We start from the raw sequence: 27,027 nt of genomic DNA on the forward strand, positions 1-27,027 counted from the left end.
TTATTGTCATCAGAGCGCTTTGGTAGCAATCCCATGTGTGTCTCTCGCAGCAGGGATTCAACTGGGGTTCGTCACACAACTGCGGAAACAGGAAGGCCATAAGTAACCCATCCCATGCCAATCTAATCCCTGTTGCTTTGGTTTAGTCAAACTCTGGACTTTTGCTCTTTCCCTTTTTTCATCATCTCTGTCCTGTCTGTTTAAACTGACACAAAGCAGGAGGAACAGATAGAAAAACGCTTTAAAAGAATGAATCACACTAAAGTTCAGAGGTCTGGCTTAGATCTATATAATCAGTGACAGTGTTTTAATTCAGTAGGTAGATGGTGCCGTGATGAATGATGAGACAATGAGATTTGATTCCTTCTGGGGGCAGCCATGTATAAAAAGGTTGGATTTTTTGTAGTAAGCCTCTGTGAGCAATAGTGATCTTATGTAAATTGTCTTATGTAAATTGTCTTATGTAAATTGCGTGTGTTATGTAGCCTTGTCAGCTGTACCATCTGTGTACAATACTGCACTACAAAAACACATAGTCTTACAACTGAGTGGGCATTTTTGGCAGTGTTGCAGTAATAGCAGCATATTGGACATTAGTACAAAGAATGTCAGGGCCATGTCTGCAATGACTCCACAACATTTGATCACAATTACATGAAGCTGCTCTTGAAGATTGCACTTCCTGAGAAATTCAGAATTGTTTATTTCACAGCTTGCAACTCGCATTCCACTTGCATCTCCCACACTGGTCTACATGCACAGAATCAAAGAGACATGTATCTGCAACATCTCCTACCCTGCCAATCAGGACCTCTTGGTCTGTTGTGGCTGACTGGCAGGGTCTGTGCTCCAGGTTGAGTGCTCCCAAGGGCTCAGACAGCCCAGAAAACTGGTGACAGAGGAATGAGTGTCGGGGTGATCAGCATGCTCTTGAGGCCTGCTGAGCTCCCAGGGTTTTGCTTGATTTATGTGAGAGAAGTTTTTTTTCTTTTCTTTTTTGGCCGTGCCGGAAGGCTGCTGAGGGAGTTGAGGGGAGAGAGATGTGGTGACACTATTGTGCAGTTGTGATGTTGTTGGCATTGTGAGAGAATGATGAGTCTGATCACAGAGTATCAGTCTGCATACTGCATATCGTTAAGTACTTGTACTGTGCTGCATGGCCCCGCTGTGACCAGAACCATACACCTGTACAGTGTTTCCCACAGATGTGAAGGCAATGTGTGGTGGTGGTGGTGGGCCACGGGGGGGGTAAAAAATTCTTCAAAATAATTCCTTCGTTAATAATTGGTCACACATAACTTTATTGTATTAACCCATAAGAACCCAGACCCATTTCTACTTAAATTAAAATTCTAAATAGACCACATAGAACCCATTTCAGAATTTTTTTCCAAAATACCACCCCCCACTGTCAGAGATCTGTAATGTGACATAGGCTATATGTCACATTGGGACTTAAGAACCTGGATAATTTCTCCATCAAGGAAAATTATGGAGGACGTAAGGATGTGTGACACCTGTGTCACGGTGGGTGACACAGGTGCGGCTTATCTGCAGATTTTCACATCTTCATTGTAAACAAATTAATAACATAGCTAATTACACTGGTCGGACTGTTCAGCTGTTTCAGACTGATACCTCCGGTTCAGGCTGGTCCTCATCCTCAACACGCACTTCTCTCTTTCAATCGCGGAAAATATTTTTCAATACTCATCTGGATTGAAGCAGCAAACATTCAGTGTAAGAGTTTAAAAAACCTACTTTATTTGATTCACAGCTGCTAGTGTTTTGACCTCGACAAACCCAACTACATTTTTTTTTTTTTTTACGGCAAACTTGCGACTAGTTAACTTTATAAAGAAGGCGTAATCGCTTGCTATGGGTCGGGACGGGACGGGACAACATTGTATTAAAAATATAAAATATTTTTATAGGACTTTTTAATGTGTGATTTTATAAAGGTGCACGTGATACCAACCTTTCGTGAATTCTTTCGGTTGAGCTAATCTAACGCGACGCTGAAGCTAGCAAGCACGGAGGGGAGGGGCTGTGTGTGTGAGTAGGCTATCGGTAGCCGTCCACTATTCCGGCACGTCAACTTAACTCGCCGGATAGGATGCCTAGTCTTGCCGTGTTGCTACTGCAGTGGGCGTGTACAGAGGAGCTTGTATACGAAGTTGTAGATAGAACATAGGGGCTCCGGGGGAAAGTAAATAACTTGTGATTTTAACCAACCGAAGTTTCTCCCTCTAAAAATTTGAGTTTTGGAGGGAAATGAATGTGTATAAATCGTCAGCAATGGAACATTATTTCGTATTTCACCATGGCTGTGGATCTGCGAGCGAGGAGAGCTGCTATTGTGCTGCTGCTGCTGATGCGACACAGGAGATCACATGATCTACTGTCATTGGATAACGCACTCCGTCTGCCGTGGCAAATTTGCATAAAGTTCGGCCGAGCCCAACTTTTTGACGTGCCTCAGGTCCGCCGCTCGCCGTGCCGGAATCCCAGCATGCTTTGCGAGCACGGCGACAACGATCGGCTGGATTTCATTGAAAATGAATTGAATGCGTTGAATACGGCTTGACGTGCCGGAATAGTGGACGCCTACCGTAAGCGAGAGAGACGCGAGGGACAGAGAGACGGAGGTAGAGCAGGGAAATGAAATGCAGCTTAACGAATACGAGTATTTTTTAAATAGCGTTAAAAAAAAAAAATAACGAAACGCAATATGTGGCGGCCGGTGTTTAATCTGTGGCGCACCGCCACGAATTAGTCTATGTGTGGGAAACACTGCTGTAAACAGGTAAATACTAGTAATCTGCGACAATTAGTAGACTGTCTTGTAAATTTCAGACCATTTCAATAAAGCAGGAAGAACTCAAGTTGAAGAGATTCTGCAGCAACTCTTGATCAGAAATCAGTCAGTTTCCTCACACATTTCAGAGTTAAAGAAATAAATTGATGCTCCATGATATTGACAATCTGTGTAAAAAAAAAAAAAAATCTAGATTTAGTTTGATATTTTCAAAGCTTTTAAAAGAATAGTTCTGTTTTTTTATGTGGGTTAAAATAGAAACTAGCTCTAAAACTAACAAAATAGACTTAAGCTAACAGTTAAGTGTCATTATGGTATCTCAATACCATAACTGCATAACCGCAGAACTGCATTGTTGCACTTTGATGTACATATATTTTTATTTATTTATTTTATATTTTATTTTATTTTATTTTATTTTATTTTATCTTATTTTATTTTATTTCTATTCTTATTCTTATTCTTATTTTTACTGTCTGTACGCTGCTAATGCAAAATAATTTCCCAGCTGGGATGAATAAAGTAGTTCTATTCTATTCTATTCTATTCTATTAAGGCCTCAGTATGCTTCTCCGTCGCTGTCCGTCAATCTGACTCCGTGGTCACGGAGAGGCTGTTAAACCTTTGGAAGTTCTCCGTCGGGATGTCGGATACGCAAGGCAATTCACCTCCCGATCAGTAGGCAATTCCTGGTATACAGATTATTAAGTGTTGCATGAATCCAGGGTGGCAGTTAGCTAATCTGGCATCATGCAACTGTTAGCTAACCTGGCTTTAGCTATTAACGCTCTGATATAAGTGGCACTCATATTTTCTCTCAGCAACTCAGTGGAGGGCTTCATTTTCCAAAATCATTGGGTATTACTTTTAAGAACCTCATACTAGCCAAATAAGAGAGTAAATGTACAGTATATGGAAAGCATGTAAATGAAACTCGTATTTGTGTAGTCATATGGCCAATATACAGTTAACAAGAGGTGACTTTTGCTGCAAGGGACAGACTAAGACATATTGTGGATATTAAATCATCTATAGTTAATGTTATTTAATGTACTCAATATGAATTAATGATAAAGTCATATGATAGCTTAAAACATACGGGGCATTATTCAGTTCAACTATTAAAACAAGGATTTTTTTTTTCATTTGCTTGAACATGCTCAAGTATTAATATTCAAATCTTTGCCTCTCTCCCCAGAGGCTTCTGGATTTTTTGTGTAGAATGGCACACTGCTGCTACAGAACTTCCATCAAATCTCCTAAAATTTCCATAATTACACTCAGATAGAGATGAATTTGATTTTCTGTGCATCCATTAAAAAGACAAAGAGGAGCAGTGGAAGTGACAGCTTCATCCAAAAGCATACTACAAGATTCATGGGAACACATCCATACACAAACCTAAGGGAATGAATGTGCAGAATATTCACTGAAAGCATAATTACAATGATGTTTCTTACACCCCCTTGAAAGCTCTCCTCAGGGTCATTATCACACTACTGACATGGAGAAATACAATATTGATCTGCCTGTTATGTTATTTTGATTGAATAAAATACTTAAGGTCTTGTTAACAAAGGTACCAACTTCCCAAACATTTTTAAGGATGCATAAACACTGATCTGCTTTAACATTGTGATCACCTGCCTAATATTAAGTAGGTCCTCGTTGTGATGCCAAAATTACTCTGACTTATCAGGGCGTGGACAGAGAACAACTGATCAAGTCCTTAAATGTCTGGTACTGAGATGTTAGTTGATCCTCTGGGCCCTGTTGCTCGTGGGGTTGGCTTCCAATGTGTGTGTGTGTGTGTGTGTGTGTGTGTGTGTGTGTGGGGGGGGGGGGGTGTGTTTCACTGTGTCTGTTTGAGGTTTAAGTGCTTTTAATGTTGCTGCTAATTAATGTTACTCTGAAGATAAGATTGGGACAGCCTAACAATAACTATAGACAGATAAATGCCAGTTTTTGAGTTCCTTATGACGCCCAGACTTACATCTTCCTGGGAAGGTTATGCAGTTTGGGAATGATAGGTCGTCAACTTCTGTGTCCTTTGACGAGGTGAAAATAACATAGCGACACAGCAGTAGAGTGGAAAAGTTCTATCCCTGGAGAGATGGACGTTTAACTAGGCACTGATAGATTCATAAACAAATGAGTGGTGTGCAGCACACAGACCTGAATCATGTAGAGTAATTACCACTGTGTTCATGCCTGTATGAGCATGCCTCTGCATGGGATCCGCCTTATATCTTTATATTGTTAGCATGATATATGAGGTTCTATTTTGCTCATGGTACGAAACATGAATTAGCCCTTTACCCTGTTCTATGCTCCACCTCCTCCAACTCCCTCTTCCAAAATTTTTCCTTAATATCTCAGGAATGTGTAACTGTGACCCCTTTTGGCTACATGACTGACAGAACACATGTTTACGCCGTTCCTCATCCTGCTGACTACTACGCTCCACTCCCTGCCAGCACTTTTCAAACATCCTGGAAGGGACCCATGAGGTTTACCTTACTATCCTGCTGCCAGCTCTCTCATACTACTAGAACCCTCTCACGCTCAGCTTGTCGTATTTAGTACTTTTCCTATGTTGTTGTACATGTAACGTCTGTCCTCTTATGAATCACTAATATGTCCCCTTATTGTTCAGAATATTTTATGTATTTTAATCTCATCTTCAAATGCAATCACATCTTGGTCTTTTTTAGTAAGTTTTTTAAATTTTTTAAATCTAATTGCAGACATGCTTGTTATGACAGGGGAATGTGAAGTGATCTAAACTCATTTTTGGTGAATAATGTCATGTCACAGTTTAAACAAATCCAGTATGAATAAAAAAAAAAATTAGTCTAAAAGAACCACAATATCAGTCTGGCTTAAGTTCAAATATGCACTTCCACATACAAATACACACACTCACGCACCATGTCATGGTTTTGGGGGAATGCAGTCAAGCTAAAGCTTATTCATGACACAATTTAGCTCAGGGTGTGTCTCCCGCTTTGTGTTTGTGTGTAAATCTTAGAGGAATCATATACTCAGGCTCCCAAATTTTTTTTCAAGGTCGTTCCAGGCTACTAGAATAAGGATGGAGGTAAGACCACATTTTGGTCCATTTGTCTGTCAAAATATTCAACTGCAATGTTGTAGTATTTAAAACTGGGAACCAAACAACAAGAGTGTACCATCCACAAAGTCCAATACTTAATATTGCAATTTAAAAGTGATCTGTATTTATACCAAAATTGAATGCATTCTTTCTTTTCCCAGAACTTCTCCAAGCTTTAAGAAATTCTGACAGGTAGTTTTTTAATAAGTTACTGACAAATTACCGGTACTGAAAATATATCTTGGCCTCTTGCCTTGGCAAAGAAATAAAATGCTTAAGTAATTCTGCAACATGAATGAATCCTTATTTACCTTTAAAGCTGCAGTCTGCAACTCTTTTTCAAGCATAATGCCTGGAACTGTCCGGGGATTCTGAAAGTAGTACATTAAATACCCCAATACAAAAAAAAAAGAGTTCTCTAGGTCCCCTATATGTCCCGCTAGGTCCCTCCAAAGCCAGCAGGTTTGTTTACAAAATTACAGACCGGACCGGTAAAAGGTAACCAATCAGGTTACGAGCTGGGCTCTGCTGCCTGTCAATCACCGATTGTGCACGCGCGATACAAGGTAGGCTCGTCCCCACGCTTATTTATCTAGACTATTGAACTTCATTACGGGCTAGTCTACTTACTGTGTCTTCCATGATCGCAAATGACAGGTGAGTTGATGAATGAGGAGTCGTGTATGCGCATCTGCGTGCACGAGTTCTCATGTGTTTTGATGGGGCGGGACAGTTGAATAACTTTTTATTTTTCGGTTAAAAAATAAGCATTTCTTGCATTTTGCGACTACGGAGGTCACCGTTTTCGACTTCAAGCGTTCTGATAGATCATGTAAACTCTTAAAATGCCAAAAATTAGGACTTTACGTATGACAACAACAAATCCTGCAGACTGCAGCTTTAAGTGTTCCACTCTTCCTTTTGGCGAAATGTAAGTCTGAAAATGAAGTGAGGGTGGAGTTGGACAAATCAAAGCATCCAGGAAGCATGAAGCTTCAGTTCAGTCTATTTCTGTGTTGCCATCCAGACGGTTTCCATAGGGACAGCTTTTTTCAGTAAGTCTCACTGCAAATTTCTTCTTTGGATTATAGGACTGAAAAGAGATGTTGCTGCGAGTCTTTAGATTGCTGTGGTTGGCTGGACTACTGTTGCAACCTTGTAACTTTCCCTCCAGTGCTCCCATCAGGTCAACATGTTTACCCCTTAAGCTTTAGGCTCGACTGCTTTGAAAGGTGGGAAAGGGCCCAATGTGTTCGGCTGCGACCAGATCCTTGCAAATCTAATAACATCTACATCAGCCTCAGATTTGCTTTGCAGTCAGTGTAAGTATTAAGAGGCAAATGTTACCTCTGTGTGAAATATATAGGGCTGTGTTTGCCCTATATTCTGATTCAAACCTGAAAGCTACTCTAATTTAAAAGCACCGAATCTGAGCCTCATGAGCAAAACATAAACAAAACACAGATCCCTGTAAAACATGCCCTAAATATCAGCACCGTAAAGAGTCTTGCTTACACCCAACGTGATCATCTGCAGCCTGAAACCTGAGTGTAGAGTGCAATCCTATATGTTCCTTTAATTAGAGTCAGCTAGTTTTGGAGTAGACTCTGATGCTGCCTTCAATCATATCCAATGTGCTGTAAATAGGACCTGCCGGCTGGGAAAATGTTTCATGCCGGCCTCCTTGAGGTGACAAGTAAGATGCAGTGTGTGGGATTTATTATTTTTTTTGTAGTGGCTGTGATTTCTACAGCTTGATGGCAGGAAGTGTGGAGGTATTTCAGCACAAATGGTAAAAGCGTGATGATGAAGAAAAAAACGTTCATAGTAAACACGTAAAGCGGCATTACACAGATTTCACTAAGGCTGTTCTGTTCACTTGTTGTGGAGAGTACTACGTGCGAAAACAGCTCTGTAATCTGTCTGCGTGTTATGAGGAAGAGATTTAGATTCACAGGTGAGGTTGTGTTTTGTGCATCTGTATAACATTGTATTTTGAACTAAGGAATAGGTCAGAATTTACCATTAACAATATTTTGAGTGATTCCTTGATTTATTCATCAGTTGATCTTTTGTATACAGTAATGTGAAAAAGATAATACACACCTTTCATGTCTGATGCTTTACATATCAGGAAATAATACAAAACCATCTGGTCCTTAACAGGTCTTAAAATTAGTTGAATATTACTTGAGATGAGCATCAGCACATGACATAACAACTCCAAATTGTTTGTAAATGGCCTTATAACCCTTCCCAAATTAATGGGCAGCAACAATTGTGGATTAATTAGCAGCACAAGGTTTTTTTTTGTTATGTTGCGATGGATAAAACCTTTGACATTGCAGTAAGTGTTTTTCTTTGCTATGACTATAAATTGCGAAAAGGATGAAAAATGTAAGGACTGAAGGCCAAGGCACCATTTTGCGACTGCTTGTTTAATCTTTACATGTACTAAAACCTTTAAATTAGAAAGTGACTCTTAACAGACAAACAAAATTGCTGCAGATCACTTTTGTTTTTAGCAAAAACTGTCTTAAGCAGTATATGCTTCATCTCTGATATGGTTTGTATTTAAGTTCAATGCCCTTGTTTGTATATAGGTTTGAACATGAAATAAGACAGAGTCTAGTTACATTAAATATGGGTCACTGCTCCCGTTTCATCCCCTGCCTGCCAGGGCAACAGACTGTGGTGCCGGCGGAGGTGCCCTTCCTGCCCATGCACCTACCTCCAGCATCTTCATATGCTGATAAAGGCCAGTCCTGCTCCACAGCATCTTCCCCCATGTGCAGCGCAGCAGTATTAAGACTAGAAATCAATACGGCTCACGGTGAGGGGAGCTAAGATTGCAAAATGCTGCAGGAGATGAGAGGAGCTGTTGGTTTCCTGTCGTCATCTTATTTTGTCCTTGAAACAATAGCAGAGAAGCATATTAAAGTACCAGATGTGTTTGCAAATCTTTCCAGTGATTTGAATGTGTAATTTTTTCTTGTGGCACTTTATGTCTGACCAGGATGCAAAATGCTTCAGTGAACAACCCTGAAGGCAGATGAGAGTCAGTAAAGCTGAATGAATTAATTCAACTGAGGTTCTTTTCTTTTTTTAATTATCAAACTCTTTTGAACCTTTTTCACATATGGTCTTTGGTGCAACACTTCCCATAGACCACCAGGCAGATTTTACAGTATGTTATGCTGAAATCCCATTAAAAAAAAAAGACAACAATATTATATTTTCTTATTTTATTAAGGAAAATTATCCAATATGACAAATATGTGAGAGGTTTTCAGGATCCAGCATGACCCTCTTGTCCATCAATAACTTCAACTAAAGATATTCATTCGAACCTGTACACTGGATTGTAAAAAAAAGAAAGTAGCTTGAACAGAACAGAACAGCTAAATCTTATTTTGGTGGGTTGCCTAACATGAACTATTTGCTTCGGGTCCCTCCACAAATTTCTTTTGGTTTAAAAGGTCAAGACTTTTACTTGGCCATTTCAAAGCATTAACTTTCATTTTACTTCGTTGTTGTCCTGCTACATGACCCATTTTCTCTTGATGTCGTGTTGATAGGCACAATTCATTATTTATTCTTTCAATTAATGATTATAATGAAACAATAATGTCCATGCGATCTTCAGCAAACTGCATATGAGAGCGGCCGTAAAGCAGATCGCTGTTGTTTAGTGTTCTCCTCACGGTGGACAGAGCGGTAGCTGCTTAAAAATTACCCTGTTTCCTTTGTGACCTTGCATACTATTCCACTTATTGATATTGGAGCAAACTTTGTCAATCATTCTTGTTGCGGTGACAGTGGACTTGGATTTTCTCCAGCCCTACTCAATCTGTCTGATGAATGATTGTGGATTCATGCTGTCCAACTCTTAAGAGACGGTTTTGTAGCCTTTCCCAGCCTGATGATACAGTTCCGTGGTAGAAACCCTCAGCCATGGCCTACTGCATTCTGTGTTTCTCATATCCCAATATAGACATGCTAACAATGTTAAAAACTTGATTTTCTTTGGAGGGAATGTCTTGTTTTGTCAGACCAACAACACAGAGTGATATCTAATTGATTATCATTATAAGACAGACAAGCCTTCACCTATGGCCATAAGCTGTTGGTAGTGGAGGAGGTCAGTCAGCTGGGAGGGGCTTGCAGTGGAGGAATATCTTGGTGTGCCCCCCCGGAAGAGCCGGCTGGAAGAGATGGTTGGGGAGAGGTAGGTCTGGGGATCTCTGACTAGACTGTTGTCTCCCCATTTCTACAAGCCATGAATGGACCATCCTTCCATCTAAGAAACTGGAGGCATTAACATTATATTTCAACAGAAAACAGATCACAGTACAGTATTTGTTTCAAATGTAAAATAGTATTACTTGCAGTTCATTTGAAAAATATACTTTTCCTCATACGTCACCATTCCTCATTCATTTTTTGGACATTAAGTTGACTAAAAAATGGTTGTAGCCAACAACAGTTGGCAGGTTAATCAGTGATAATATCAATTTGACATTATTTTAGATGTTAGCTTCATCAGCTAAGTTCATCAGTGCTCATGTGGTCTCGTCATTCAGGAAATGCATAACTGTTGTAAATCCAGGAAAAAGCAAAAGCTGAAATGACAGAAATGTGTGCAAGGAAGCTCCTTTTTTAAGTAGTCCGATATAAGATTTAGTGACTTGACAAAAGTTGATTTCGAAGTCATAGAAACTGTCAGTGGCTCCTTGCTTTGTTCAGCTGTAAATCATAAGAAGGGACACTCTGTTTGAAGCTTTCTTTTCTCTCTTTGATTAATGGGCTTGTAGCAGCCTCTTCTACACAGCCCTTCATCCTCGCGGTTGGGGAGTTCATTCTTTCAAAACACCCGGAAAAGATATTCGCTGTGATCTCACTCCAGTTTCACTGTGTAGACTCTCCACAGTCCCAGGGCTACACCTCTTGCCCTTCTCTATGTGTGTCAGGCTGGACCAGCATGCTCTGCAAGCAGCTCAGGGGACCTCCTTTAGGGGGAACTCGCTTTTATTCCCTGGGTGCTGCAGCAGAAAATGCGCCAGAATGCATCAGTAGTTGCTCGTTACTCTTTCTGCATTTCACCCCCACCCTTCATCCTTTTCTCCATGCCTTCTCTTCTTTCTCCTCCTCTGCTGTCCTTTCTCATTTTCCTGTCGGTGCAGCAGCTCCATGGTGTAAAAGCAGGCATGACCTCAGCATCAGCTGTTAAAAAAAAAGCTTTATTTGTGCTTTAAAGCTAAATCAAGGCGATCCTTTGCACTTTGCAGAGCTAGCAGAACGTCTGCTGGGATTTTTGAGACTCTTTATTTGCATTGTGGCATTTTTCTCTAGTTTTACTGTTGGCTATGATTCTTGTTAAGTATTCTTTTAGCTAAAACAAGAAACTGCATATATGGCCACTGCCTCTCACTACCAAATAAAGCTAATTGCACCATTATGAAACTGAGCTACTGTGAATCCATGTTATTCTTATTGTCTGCTCGCTCTCAATACTTATTACAGTTTACATAAATCTATTCCTTTTAGCTTTTGCTCATTTGCATTTGTTGTTCATTTTCATTATTGTAGCTACATTTGTTGCATCATTTACTGGAATTGGCGTGTGGTTGCAGAAGCACCAGTTTCACAGTACACTGTGGTATGAAACTAACATTTCTCATTTTTGCATATGTACCATACTTACATACGGACATACAAACAGACAGACAATCTTACTTCCTTGCACATGTTAGTTATCTCTGTCACTGTCAGACTTGTTCTGTTGATGCTTCCCTTAAAAAATTATGTCATGTTTTAATTATAATGAACCAAATTTTCTCTGAAAAGTAAGGATTATTTTAACCAGTAATAATGATAGTGCAATACAATATATAGTGATACCAAAGTATTTTCTGGGAATATACTAAATTGAAAATATCCTACCTATTGTAACTCTAATTCAGCACTGAAATGCACATTGGAAGGGCTTGTACTTGAGCTTGTATTTGTACTTTTTACTCCCTTCAAATGACCGCTTTAAGCCCTACTTACCTTTAGAAATGAAGAAAGGAAGCACTGATTGCGATATTCTGATACTGATGTTGAAGACAATAGTTTGGCTGATAGTTGATACTGACTGATATGTAGTTTATTTTCCCTTTCATGTGAGAGAAGCAATAAAATCTGCATTATGAAAAAGATAACTGACCAGTATAACCAAAAAGCGTTCCAGTTTTTTGAGATTCTGTCTTTGAATTCGCACAAATTCATTCACACAAATGTACAGCCTTCATCCTGATGCACTTTAAAAGATTCTTTCTGTAAAAAATACCTTAACTGTTTAGATTAAACTTATCATGTTAACCAATTGCTAATCCAATGATGTTTCAGTTCATATATGGCCAAAACTTTTTTTTGTGTCCAACAAATTCAGATGTAAATAAATGTTTTCAGTTTCAGGGCAAAGTCAATGCAACACAACCAGGAGACACCAGATAAATATCGATCATTGCCGATCGGTTGATGATATCCTATTTGTCTACAAGAGAATTATTGGAGGATAGTGAGCTTTAGGCCATTATATACCCTTACATAAAGATCTTATCAAATCACACTAGTTGTTTTACATTTTTTCTAGCTTATACTTCTAATTTGAACATCATTTTTTAATCTAATTTCAACATTTTCCATTAAAGTGTTTCTTACATATTAATGCATGAGTAGATAAGGAGGAGGAAATTATAAGAGTAAAATAAATAAACTTGTGCATTTCCATGACACAGTCCTCCTGAACAAGAACCCCCCCATCTCCTCATTTCACTACCCTCAAGGAAAATAGTCTCTTCCCAAGGTAAGCCAAAAAACTCTCCCCAATGCCTCGAGGACAGAGTTGAAGACAGACTGCATGCTTGACACATTTTGGATGCTTGTGTGTGTTTGTGTGTGTGTGTGTGTGTGTGTGTGTGTGTGTGCTATTTCTTTCGGATGCATCAGTGAGAGGGAAGGAGAGGAAATGGATGTTGAATTTTTCCTAATCCTTGCTGTTGACACTCAAGTGGCAGGTTTATTCAGCAATATATTCTCAGCTCCCGCCAGTGCCCGCCTGGATGATCGCATTCACCTCAAACTCGAAACAGAGAGTGCAAATGTAGGGTCCTTTGTGCAGAGCGGACCGTATCCCTTAATAGTCTGAGAAAAAAAGTGTCAATAGCGCAGAAATCTGTACACATCAGGTAGAATGCCATCTGATAACTGCAAGGCTCAAGACAGTACAATACAAATCACTACTGGAAAAGCTGGAAGATGTAAGCACAGGCAACAGGCTGGCTTAAAGAAACCAGTAATCCCCTGCCTGAACCCCCACGAAGGTACAAAAAAATGTGCAACATCAGGTCTCATCTTCTCTGACATGTCATCTTTTTTATCAGGATATTTTGAGAGACCTCTGTGGCTGCCTTGTGGAGTTTTTGTTGCAGTTTAATATTTTTATATTTGTCCATTTCTCTTTTAATAATTCACCACTGGAATTTCTGGTCTCATCTGTGGAGTTCCTTTTTTTTATTCATGTGTTTTCTCGACCTTAATCAAAAACACCTAAATACACTTTATCTGGTTTACCTGCAACAGATATTAGACGTGTTGCTTTTAATGTGCTTTGGTGGATGTAGGATCACATTCCGCAGCATATGAATCTTTAGTATCTACAGGTACATAAAGTGTTTGTTCACCTATCTGCTGTGCTTCTAGACTTGTGATGTTTTAGTCATTTAACTACCATCTCTTTTTAAAGTCACAGCTCTTTTGAGATGTTGTTGTCTTCTTCCCTTTGTTGTTTGTGCTCGCTGGGTTTTACTTTGCCAATGGGGTTTGTATTTCTTTCCCTCTCTTGTACTCTCTTTTGATCTATCATGCAGATCACAAGAATCCAAAACCGGTTCTTATCTTCAGAAGCACCAGGCTAGATTCAAATATATTAAAATTTATAGGTGACTTTTCATTCTCTAAAACTCTTAAAATCATTGCTTATTTTTCATTAAAAGACTGTACATATATTTGGATTGTGACAGTTAAAATATCTGTACTAAATGTGTAGATTTGCCTTGTAATTTAAAGTAAGTTCACAAAACTATATGTTCATATGTATGTTTGCTACTTTCTGTGCTACTGGAAATTAAAATAACTTCATAGTGGAGCACAAGTACTCGGCCGGTGTCGATAAACCTCACACTTCACAAGACCTAGTTCAAAGTTCAGTTTACATTGATTAAAACATAACTAGTTAATGTTCATAATTCTCCATTTGAAATTCTAAGCTAAGTTCACAGTCCCAAAATAAACTCCTTCACATTTAATTTTTCATGTTTTTTTATGACCTCGGAATTATGTGCCATACATAATTCATATTGTCATGGAGGGCTATGGTGTACTGGAACATGGACCACATGAGCATCTAATTACATACATGGACATATTTGCATTTTTCTGTTTTTATTTCCAAACCATCAAGATGCTCAAAATCAAACTGTGGTTAAAAAAAACATTTGTACTGCACAGCATACTTTGTTTGATAATTTTTGCTGAAAGTATATTATTCCGCAGAAGCCCAATGACAAACACACACAATTAATGTCAAACTAAGGTAAGCACAGCAAAGACAAAAAAAAAAAAAATATGCATAGAAAAAGCTAAGAAACAGCTGTGTAAAAATATCTGGTTTTGGACTGCAACGGCAGATGAAATCCTACTTAGTGGCAGTGCATGACACGGGTGAGGACAGTTGGTGCACAGCACAGCTGTCTGCACCAAGGCCAAAACAAAAGTGCATTTTATATAACAGGTGTTCTCCTTCATTGAGTTGGACACCAACTCTCTTTTTTTACTTTGGAATGTTACTTTAGGATTCAGCACTACTTGTGCTTTCAGCTATTGTTTTGTCGCTGTTTGTAATGTAGACATTAATGTAGACAATAATGTAGACATTACAAACAGCGGTAATCCAGTAATCCAATGAACCTCATGTACTGCATCAGTCAGCCTGTCTGCAGCCAAGTACTTTGTACTTTACAAACTACTTGGTTACGGTTACACATTCAAAACTATAGTTTAAAACATCCTGGCTTACATTGAAACAGACACTTCATAAATATATGTCATCAAAATATTCTTCCTCTGGATTACTGGCTGGTGATTCCTACTGCCTCAGATAAACACATAAAAACATGATGGACATATGAACCAGATATTGTATGGACATATTTTACCTTGAAATCGTGCTACGTAGCATAGCGAAAAGACAGGATCTGTGTTCTTTAGCACAAATACAAAGCGTATTTGTGCTAATTTGTGCTAATACAAAGTGTATTTGTGATTAATACAAATCCTTCAGATTGGGCTGAAATGTTACATATTTGAAATTTGAATTACAGCCTCATTTCCAAAAATGTTGGGTTAAGCAATGTGTCGTAAAAAAGATGGAGGAGGAGCCTGTTTGCGTACAACTCTATTGTATCACCTCTAGCATTTGGGAACTGACAAGACCAGTTATTGATCATGTTGTAAGTATTTTCAATCGGTGACAGATAGACCGTAGGCAGGCAGGTTTAGCATACAGACTTTTTTTACTGCACAACCACGCTACTGTAATATGTACAGAGTATAGTTTGACATTGAAATAAGGCCTTCCCTGACAGATGTTATCTCGATGTCAGTATATGTTCTTTCGAAACCTACATGCTCAGTAGTTGCCCAGCTACAGCAAGGGTTTTAGCATCCTAAAGCCTGATAGCTTTGATTTAAAGATGCACACCTTATGTTTTGGTTCACCGTCTGCACTCACAGTCATCAGTTTAGTTATTTGTCATGCCACAAAAGTGGATGGACAATTGTAGGAGCTAGCCAATTTGACAACTTGTAAAGTTAAACTCATTAACTGGTTAGACGCTTGACCACGAATTAATGCTAAGAATTATATGCTAATGTGCTGGCAGATGCTTGCAGATTCATCATGACAACTTTATAAAGGATATTGTACAATTAATACATTGTCAAGGTCAAATAAAAATCAGCTACAGAGGAAAAAAAGCAAATGTAATGAAAAGGTTACCATTCAATGGGGTTTGTTTCCCATCTGTTGTTTGACAGTTAGCTTATACAATGCCAGATTCTGCTACCTATATTGCACATTGTCAATACAGTAATTTTAAGGGTACATTTAATATGTAAACAGGCCAGAAGCTCAGTAATGGAAGTGGATGGTGGTTAAGAGAACTATAGAGAATCAGTTTGGCAAGCAAGCATGCCTGTGCTGCCCCTCTGGGGTCCAGCGATGGGTAAAGCTGTCATGTCGAGGGAGCTGGTGACGGATGAAGAGGTTACGCTTTTGGGACCACAGCTTTGCCAAGGCCTGCGGGACCTCTTTCTCTTTACAACATTCAATCTAATCCCCTTTACTATACCCCCTTTTATTTCTCTCTCATTTTCTTCTTTTCATGTTTCTCTGTCCCTTAATGTGTTGGGGGCCCTTGGTCCTGGCTCACTTGTGTTCTTTCACTCCCTACTTGCATTTTTTGTGTTGGTTTTATCTTCCCAAGACTATTTCCAACAACTCTTCACAGATATTTACCCTTGTTTCTATTTTCTTTCTCTCCTCATTCTCTTATTTCAGCCTTTATTTATTTTCTTGATTTATTGTAATTTGAATCATTCTAATTCCATTTAATTTCACCCTCCCACAGTACATATTCATTATTCAAACTTGTATGTGCTATCCACTCATTTGAAATGCTGGCCTACTTCTATCTCAACCTGCAATTGTGCTTTGTATTCAGAGCTGCTCAGACCAGTGTAGTCGTGGGGATGAGGTGTTAAACTTGTGGATGCTTTTCAAAGAGAACATATACTTCAATTATATTATTTATTATGTGTTATGAATTTGTCCTCTGGGTGTAAGGCCACGGTGGTTAACTATTTAGATGTCTAAAGCAGAATTAAGATGCAACTGATTTTTTTTTTTTTCCAAATAATCAATTTGATTAAATACTGTAAAATGCTCATCTCAAATTTCATCCTACCATGATACACATTATCATATATATACAGTATATTACATTAGATATACAGTATATTACATAAAATACCAATCTAAAGTTCTGACCGGTACCGTATACTGTCAATAACTGAATTCTGTTGATAAAGTGAGCAACTCTTTACCCTTGCACAGTTGCTGATAGGACCATTATAATTTGAACATCTAGTATGAAACACTCAGTGTATTTAAGTCCAGGTTGAAGACACACCTATTTTCAGCTGCGTTTGAATAAAGCTCAAAACTTAATCATATTTTAACTACTGATTTTATCTGATTTTATCTATTGTTCTTATTTCTTTCTTTTTTGTTTAAAATTTAAATCCTGCTTTTTATTTCTACTGTTTTAATGTCTCTGTAAAGCACTTTGAATCGCCTCGTAGTTGAATTGTACTATACAAATAAACTTGCCTTGCCTTGCCTAGTATATCTGTGCTTTGAGAACACAGAGAAGGCCTTCGAATGGGTTCTCAGGGGAACCTTGTGGGGGCCACTGTACGATCGTGGGCACCCGAGTACCTCGCAACAAGCCACCCAGATTAGGTATAAACAAAGAGACAGCTGCATTCATAATCACAGCACAAACAGATTTTCAATGGGAGTTGGACTGTGAAGGTTGCACTTTGAGTCAGATTCTGTTTTGGATATTGAAAGTCACGATGACACAATGCAAGGATTGAAATATCTCTGCATCTTGTTGACAAATGACAATAAATTGGAATGTGACCTGGACAGGCTGACTGAGGCAGTGTGAGAATTTTACTTAATCATTGTGGTAAAGAAAAAGCTGGGCTGAAAGCGAAGTCTGGATTTACTGGTCCATACCTTACCCATAATCATTGGTTGTAGACTGTGACCAGAAGAATAAGATTACACATGTAGCTGGAATGCGTCTCGCCCTTAGACACTGAGAGATGACTTTTTTCACTGATCCTTCATGTTGAAATGTTATAGCTGCGGTTGTTCAAGCTGCCCGCTTGCTGACTGGAAAGAAAAGGCGTGAGCACATTACCTCTGTCCTTGCCTCTTTACACTGGCTGCCTGTTAATTTTAGGATTCAGTTTAAGGTTTTATTAATTGCTTTTAAATGTGTAAAAGGTTTGGCACCACTTTATTTATCAGAGCTTCTACAGCTCCACAATTCTGCTAGGGCACTTCAGTCGTCAAACCAGCTGCTCCTGGCAGTACCTAGGTCCAGGCACTCCACTCGTGGAAACCGAGCCTTCTCAGTAGCGGCTCCTAAGCTGTGGAACAACCTACCTACACTCCTCAAAACACATCTCTTTTCCTTGGCGTTCACTCCCAGCTGAGCTAGGAATCTTGGGTCTCTCGCCTTCTCTTTATTCCTCTTACTCTCTTTTTATTTCCACTTTTAATCTTAATGGTTTTATATTGAGTGATTAATACCCCTTGTGTTGTTTTTGTTGTTGTAGTGTTTATGATTATTTTATTATGCTTTTGCTTCTATACAGCACTTTGGCCGACTGAGGTTGTTTTAAATGTGCTCTATAAATAAACTATGATGATGATGATGATGCTGTTAAGGATACCTTATTTGAAAGGTTTTCAGTAATATTCAGCTAGAATGAGACTCTAGTGTAACCTAGAACTCATCTGAGAAATCACCTGTATCATCTAGTTTGGGTAAAACGTGGGCAAACTGGAATGGTTATCTGTGAAGAGGCACATCTGGAATACCCTGCTTAGTCTGCTGCCACCATGACCCAACTTTGAATAATCAGAAGATACTGGGTGGATAAATATGAAAATTTATATTTATATTTTTAGGTTTGGTTGTGTGATTTACTTAATAGCAGTCATTGTCTTATCTGCAGTAGACATTGTACTCTCAGTGGATCTGTCAGGAGAATCAGAACGTCAGAACGATGGGTGTGTCAAGAGAAGAGCACCTCTTAAACGACTCAAACCTCAAATGTTGTGGTATGAATATATACAATATAGCAATCACTCAAATCGCTACGAAGGTTTTGAGATTTAGATAGTTTTTGTTGGTGAAAATTCACTCTTCTCTTGTCACTATTCTGAGTAGCTGTTAGCTTAGCTCATCAGAATTAATGCCTAATTCTCCAAACTCAGAGTTCTCAAACTGCTGTCTACTGCAGTTAAGACACTAACCAAGTTCTTCACGCAACCTTATTCTAAAAATAACACAATATCGCTTTAACAGCTTTTAATTCACACAATTAAGTATGGGTAATGTAGATTTTTCAATCAAGGATTTAAGATTTAAATTTAAAATTTAATCAAATCTACTCACTTTCTTAGTTCTGCTCTTGAAGTGTGAAACTTAAAAAAAAAAGTAATCCTGACATGAGATTTGTCAGAATATAGTGCAGGGTGTTGTCAGCTGTGTGTTAGGCAGTTATGGATACTATATATCAGACGTGTGTTAAATGAAATAAGAGACATGCTATTTCTGGATGTGAGCTCCAAAAAATGAATTTGCCTTCCTGCAATAATCCTGGCATCTGTCATGTTAGATTTCTTCCAATTCAGTGTGGCAGCTTTTTAACATGCCACCAACTGAAGCAGCAACGGGGCAGCGAAGAGAAGGAGGAGGAGGAGGAGGAGGTGGTGAAATGAAACATGCAGGGAGCCAGAGGAGATGGAGACGGATAAAGAGAGAGGGAGACAGGCGAGGAGAGGAGAGGAAGAGACAGCATCAGAGGAAACAAGGTGCAGCAAGATAATGATGGAGACATGAAATGGAAGGCAGAGAAAGAGAGTGTGTTTGAGGAAGGGAGAAAAACAGCACCTGAGGCAGACAGACGGAGATGAGAGGAAGAGACAGAGAGACGAAGTGGGGACGGAGAGGGTGGTGAAAACGAGTGGAAGAGAGAATGGGCTGAGAGAGAAAATTAGCGCTGAGCCCCCAGATTTCTTTGCAGAATGTTGGCATATTTGATGAGGCTTGACCAGGTGTGGGGAAAAGAAGGTGGAGGAAGAAGGCAGGGGCCCGGTTACTGTACTGAGATTGAATTTCCTCATGACAAGCATTGATTATGGCAGCTGACAGTGTGCAAATCTCCAGTTGATAGAAGATGAGAGAGGGAAATCAGGCCAGGTCTGAGTGTGTGAGATGAGCGAGGTTATGTGTGGAAGATTGTTTGGTTGATCACAGAGTGAAAAAAGTCACAACACAGTTTCCTGCTCATCCTGTTTATGCTCAGTTTCTTATCTATTCAGCAGCATTTTAACCGTGGTTGCTTCTGTTCAGGCTGTCAGACAAAAGAGGGTGCTTCTAAAATTAGATGCAAAAGGTATTCCCAGCAATGTATGGAGGGCAGTGAAACCTTTGGTTAACAAGATACATTTTTTTTTCTGTTTTACATGTACAGAAATGTCAAGATATTACAGAGGGAAGCATTTAGCAAATTCAGCTAGCCGCATCATGTTTGCTGAAGCACTATAGTGCTTAACAATATCAAACACACCCAATGCAAAAAAGCTCTTATGCAGGTTTGTGCTGCATCTGCATAACTGTTCCAAAGCTACTTGCTAGCATTTACACCTCTAATAAAATAGAAATCCTGGAACAAAGTTGTCATTGAGCATTTAAAACAAACAAAATTAAAAGTTGTGACCTCGCTTGTTACTGCTTGAAAACTAGAAAATGTCCAAAGGTAATTCTGACCCTGAAAAATAGCAGTTTTGTCTTTTTTACATCTTTGTCTAGTCATCCCTCTCTAAAACACAAATGAGTTATTTAAATCAAAATAGAATTTTGTTTAATTTGGTCACACTGAGCTGTTGATGTCACAGGGAGGCTTGCCTTTCAACTAGCTAATTATTTTGCTTCAGGTTGCAGCTGCTGGTCTTTCAAATTCTAGTTACCAATCAATTAGTGTTTGTTGTAATGTCTGCCAGGGGAACCCTCTGAAGTGTTCAGAGAGATGACTGGTTGAGATTAGGGTTCAAATTGGCTTCAGATTTGAGAACAGCTGCTTTTTTTTCGATCAGCCAAATGACAATTAAGCATCTAAAAAGTTCTCATAAGGAGCAAGGAGGGGTGGTTGCACAGAGCAGCAACACACACCACTTTCAGTTTCAAGTTTAAGGCCAACATATCACGACAGCATATATATAGGCCATTTCAGACTGCATGAACAAACGCTCCATGGGGACATATTTAGGAGGACAGTCTCATCTAAATGATTATATGACTGATGAGGAGACAAAAAATGTCACACAGCACTGGTTCATTACATGTTCATCTTCTGCTCCTCATGTTAGCCCGACATATACAAATAGTTAGTGTTGAGCGATGGGTTAGCCAGTTTGTACTGTCTGGGTTTAGGACATCAGTTTCTCTTTCCAAAACATCTTTTCCACTTGGATAACTACTCTAAATCGCTGGCTATGGTGAGGTTGAGTCATAGCTAACTCTTCTAAAAATAATCAATTTCACTTTTATCCATTAGAGCTAGCTCAAAGTGATGCAGAGTTGATAGTTGGGGATTTTCTTTAAATAATTTAACCTTCATGAAGGATTTCTTGTAGGACTGTTTTACAAGCTGGAGCAAGGTGCTGCTCATAAACTGCAATGTTCATCCATAAGCAAACCACATCCTTTTTTTTTCTTATATTGAATATAATTCTTCCAAACTCTTGGTGAGGAAGTGGGTTTCTGGCTGATAACACAGTTGAATTTACGCAAAACAGATTTGACAAGGCTTACACTTTAATCCACATCATCTTACTGTACAACGAAAGTATTAATTTGTACCACAAGTGGTTCCAGTGGGAAATGAAGGCGCGACACTTCTCATTGAACTAAACAAGACTGTTCTAAAGTAGGTGTCAGGAAGAGCCAGGTCTTTGAAACTAGTAATACACAGACAGCACATTATGTCTTCTCCTCATTGTCAGAGACCTCATAAAGAGAAAGACAGCGAGGCTTCAGACAGGCCTAATTAAAACTTTCAGTGCTATGAATTCTGTTTGATCTCTCTATCCAGTCCCTGTGGATGTGCTTCAGTGTTGAAATTCCCTGTCTATGCTGCTGTCCTACAACCCACAAGGTTTTCTTCTCAGAGTAATTTTCATCAGAATAATGCTCATTTTAACTGTGTTTCATGGTTATGTCACTCTGTTGATGTCTGTATTTTTCACAGTTAATCATTCAAGCAAGTTTCAAAGTGGTCTGCGTGTATGTCTGTGTGAGTGGGATCTCTAGGCAAGGAATCAGTTTTACAGGTGTTAAAGACCTTTCTATTAAGTTCTTCGCAGAACTATATAAACATTTTATCACAAGTTCATGGAAGAGCCCAGAGTGACTTAAAAAACAAAAGAATCATCATTCATTTTAGATCTATTAATTTTTAGTATAATCTTTTTTTTTCTTTTAACATTTTATATAATACACGGTCCTTCTGCAGAGGCTTAGATGAGAAGATTGGTTCTAATTTCACACAAGTGTTAAACATCTTATTTTAGGCTTAGTTTAGGTTGGAGAAAGCCAGCCTGGCTTTTGGAAAAGTGCAAGAGTTTCTTTAAAGTGGGAGTAATTCTTTAAGCTTTGTGCAATAAAGACACAGAGCTTTAGCTTTCTGGTAAATGGAGGCCTTATTAATGCCCTCATTTTCAAAAAAATCTTGTAGATTGATTATTATAATTACATCTTTGCAAAACATTGGGGATATTAGAGTACATGATAATTTACTTACTTAACTGCTAAGTGAGCTCCAACTCTGTAATACCGAGGTAATGATGCTAATTCTTTTTCACATGCAGATTGGACTTTTTAAACTAATTTTGTAATTAGACTCCAAACTTTACATCATAAATCTAATCTTTTTTTGTGAAATATAGGACGTACATATTTGAGGCATTTGCATTGCTGTTATTTAAAGATGATATTAGACAGGAGCAAATTGTTATTTCCAGCTGCTGTTTCTCTTTGACGCCTCGATGTCAACATCAAAGTGAGGAGAGATGTGGAGATCTTTCACTCCAAATGGATCTCTCGTTCCTTCCATCCCTCATGCTCCCTCCCACTTTAGCAGCTCGGTTTTGCGAGCATCAGCCCTCTGAGATATTTAAAACAGCTCGCTCTGAAAGTCTGCCTTGTTTTTCATCCGACCTCCCGTGGAAATCTCTCTTCTTTGATGTTTCCACATCCTCAAATATACTCTGATTCCCTTTGCCACTTATGAAACTGTTAATTGAGCAATTACTGCTGTGTCAATATCTCAAATTTACCAGTGTAATCCTATACTGCCTTTTTCTAATCCTTAAGTTTTCAGTAATTTGGTACCTCATTTGAGAGAACTACTTCTGATGAAGTAATTGATGAAGACAGAAGTAGATGCTTTCAATCTTAATATGTTTGAAGTTTGGCCTGTTTCTGAGTCAGCCCAGATTAAAGTTGGAGTACAAATCTGGGGATTGGAAGTGTGTAGGGGAGAGAAGAGAGACAGATGAGGTGGAGGTGCTCCTCTGGTTAAACACGGGATGTCACGTCTTCGGGAAAGCAGCGCACTGCATGGCAGCCTCAGCTAATGGGAATCTGCTGCCTGTCATCTTTGGCCAGGCCATCTCATCAGAATGTCAATAAGGGGAAAAGAGTAGTATAGAATTTCTGTTGCCCACTGATGAATGTAGCCATGGCTGAAGCAAGAGGAGAACAGAACAAATGTGGCGCCCGAAGGGGAGGGAAGACCAACTTGGGGGGGTAGATTGATGAGGGATTTTTCGTTTGGAATGAGATTTCATGAGAAACTGTAGATTTTCTCCCTCCAGTTGCAGGTATGAAACAGAGTTGTGTCGCAAGAGCAGGGTTATAACCCAACCACCCACACCCACCCACAGACAACCCTGATGTTGACCATTCAACTATGAGGAAACTCAGACATTTACAGGTGTGTATGAACTTATAAGGCTCTTTTTATGAGTAATAGATGAAAGCCTGAAAGAGCTGCAGTTAAATAATTGAGGCTTTATGTAATGATAATTGCAGCCCATAAATACAGATTCACCTTTGGCAGAGCATAAACTTAATTTCAATGCTGAGTGTCCCCACTCTGTGAAGCCGAACAAACGGTTCCCATCTGAAATCTTTCTCTCTTTTGGACTAGACTCTCTATCTCCCCTTCATCCTCTCTTTATGCCTCACTCTGCCCGTCTTTATGTCCTTCAGGGTTTTTTTTTTCTTTTTTTTTTTGTATATCTCAACATTTGTCAGTGACACTCAGACAGATGCACATGCACAAAGAAGTGACAGTTTCAAAGCCGTGCCTCGTGGAAGAGTCGGCATTAAACAGGAGCCACGCTTGCTTTAATTGCTGGTAGAGGCAGGCTGGGAGTGGCAGCAAGTCGAAACAACTGAAAGGTCTCATTCCAAAACACTGTAGAGCTGTTCTGTTAAAACTAAATCTCACCACCTGAAACTCAACAGCAACAATTAAAAGAACGCACAGTTTATAAAATAATGATTTTAAGAACAGGAGCTGGTGTGGATGGAGTTTTTTTTTGTTTTTTTGGGCAAGCTAATTAAACGTTAAGTTTGGCTGAAAAGACTATCTCAATGACACGACACACAATGAATTTCCCACAAAAGAGGTCCGATTATGTAGCCTGGCGACACCATCCTACGTACTTCCGCCCAAAGATTTTGGCTCCGCACATAGTCTGGCCAAATCCCCCTACCTGTGTTCGCTCAGTGTTCTCACGCGCGGAGTCCATTGTAGTCCATATAATTGTAGTTCAACCGCAGCGGAAATAAACATGGCGACGGAAGAACGCTAGAAGCTATCCATGAAGTTGTCTCAACTCTGGAGATCATTACACAATTAAAACGAGAGCAAGAGGAATACCTTGTCAATTTTGTTAGTGGCAAGGATGTCGAAGCTCTCCTTCCAACTGGCTTTGGGAAAAGTTTGATTTATCAAATGGTACCGGTATAATGAAAGCGGATGTGGGAAGCGTGATTCGCGAGCTAGAGCCTTGCGAGAGTAAGCATGAACCTCAGCGCATAACCAACGTCATTTCTAAACATTATGATTGGTTAAGGGAACTCCGTTACTCCAATGAATTTAAGTTGCTGGGTAAGGTCCCGCCCTCCATGGAAACGGATTCCTCTTGGGTTTTCCCAGACTGTTTGACAGAGTCAACAGTCGGCTTTCGCCCAGGCTACCGATTATGGGCTGGAAGCCTTGAAACATGATCATTTGTGAAGATTCTCAGGCAAAAGTTTAAAATCACCCTCACCCTCATAAGTCATCGTGAATTATGTGTTGAACTGGTTCTTGTAGGTAAAACAAGGCATCACAGATAGAAAGACTGAGGTTAAATAGCGACCAATCGCGAGGTTTTTGTAATTCTCCATTGTACATCGGCTCCATAAACCCTGGGCTTCACTGTCGGTCCATTCCTCTGTGTTTTCTTAAGTTTTTTAGCGGTTAATGTTAAGAACCGTCGTGTGTATATGGGCAACTTTTCACATAAATTTGCTTTTATAATGGCTGAAAGCGGTGCATGCAATGAAAAATTCTAAGATTAATTTCCAGTCTCTGAGTGGTAAGAATTGTTTGCCTTTTAGAAGTCAGATTTACTTGTCGAAATGTGAAACATAAAGAAAAAGAAAAATATTAATTCTGGCAGAGCATTATTTGCTTATTTCTTTTTTAAGTTAATGGAACTATTTAACTGCTGATGAGAATTGGATGTTAATTGCAAAGCAAAAAGAGTACAGTGAATGCAGCATTATCTGAACTTGAAGTTGGGTGGAGACTGAGATGAGGAGGCTTTGTATTTCTCCTCCAAGCTGGGAGAAGAAATTCAGAGTAAATCTGAGCGGCTCATTGAATGAGATATTTTATTTTTATATCTAAGGGGACCGAGCAAAGTTTCGAAGTAATGTTTTTTATTTTTATTTTTTAGTAGGTAGTGACTTCAGACACCCAAATATGTGGTCTCAATCATGGGAAATTTGTGGGAATGGGACTTTTTTTTCACAATATGTCCCTTTTAACCCATATTTCCATATCCACTTATAATTTGTGTACGTTTAATTGGAGTTCTGTTCCTTTAATGTTGACGTTGGAAACAGGTCATGAACATTCTGATTAAGTGTCTTGAGTCCTGCATGTGGACTTTGAATACAAAATTAGCAGCTTTCCATATTTTGTAATATTCACACAGTACACTGTTGGTTTGTGCTAGGGCTGCTTTTGAAAACATTGAATTTCACCAGTTAGTAATGGTGAATATGCAAAGTGGATTCTATTTGCATTGAACAATTTTAGATTTTTAGAAAGAAAAATGTGCTGTCAGTTGTAATATTTCTACAGAATTATTCAGATAAGATGCCATTTTTTTCTTTTTATTGTCATGTTTGGCATTTTTTGGTCATGTTTTGTCTAATCTTTAGTTTTGCCATGTTTTCCTCACTTTCTTCAGTCTCTCTCTGGTCTGGTCATCAGTTCCAGTCCTTTATCTGTGTTCGTTGTCATCAGCTGCACTCACTCACTAATCACCCTCCTCTGTATTTAGTCTCCCGGTTTGTTCTTGTTCATTGTCAGATCCTCACCGTCACTCATGCCAAGTCACAGGTATTCATGTTCTATCAGGTTTACCCTTGTTCTTGTCAGGTTTTAATAGGTTTTTTTAATTCAAGCTTTTGTTGGGCCTTTTGTTACAATTTATTTAAATAAATCAAGTTTTTTCAGTTTATATCTGCACACATATATATATGATCCGTCTTGACATTTATGGTGGCCTGCTAATTACTGCTAGTTCAGTAATTTACTAAGTTTTAGAGTAATCGGATTAAGCCCTGTTGATTACACACGAAAGTAAGTAAAGACGACGACTACAAACTTTTATATTCTCAGTATTTAGTCCCGTTTCATATTCTCTTTTTTTTTTTTTTTAACCGACCCTTTGATGCTTACAAAATGTACTGATGTGTGCCTTGTTTTTTATTTTCTTCTAAAAGCATGTTTGCTTTTGTCAGTGCTCATTTTGGCTTCTCTTCAGGTTCAGGAGAAG

The 27,027-nt window shown here is 39.0% G+C and overlaps 1 protein-coding gene across 2 annotated transcripts in view; it reads left to right on the forward strand.

The window, feature by feature from the left end:
* The window catches only part of slc8a3 (solute carrier family 8 member 3), a 131,951-nt gene that overhangs the window by 9,609 nt on the left and 95,315 nt on the right, over positions 1-27,027 (forward strand). The gene's annotated exons all lie outside the window — the stretch shown is intronic.

This window comes from Odontesthes bonariensis, chromosome 17 (assembly GCF_027942865.1).
Source record: "Odontesthes bonariensis isolate fOdoBon6 chromosome 17, fOdoBon6.hap1, whole genome shotgun sequence".
NCBI lineage: Eukaryota > Metazoa > Chordata > Actinopteri > Atheriniformes > Atherinopsidae > Odontesthes > Odontesthes bonariensis.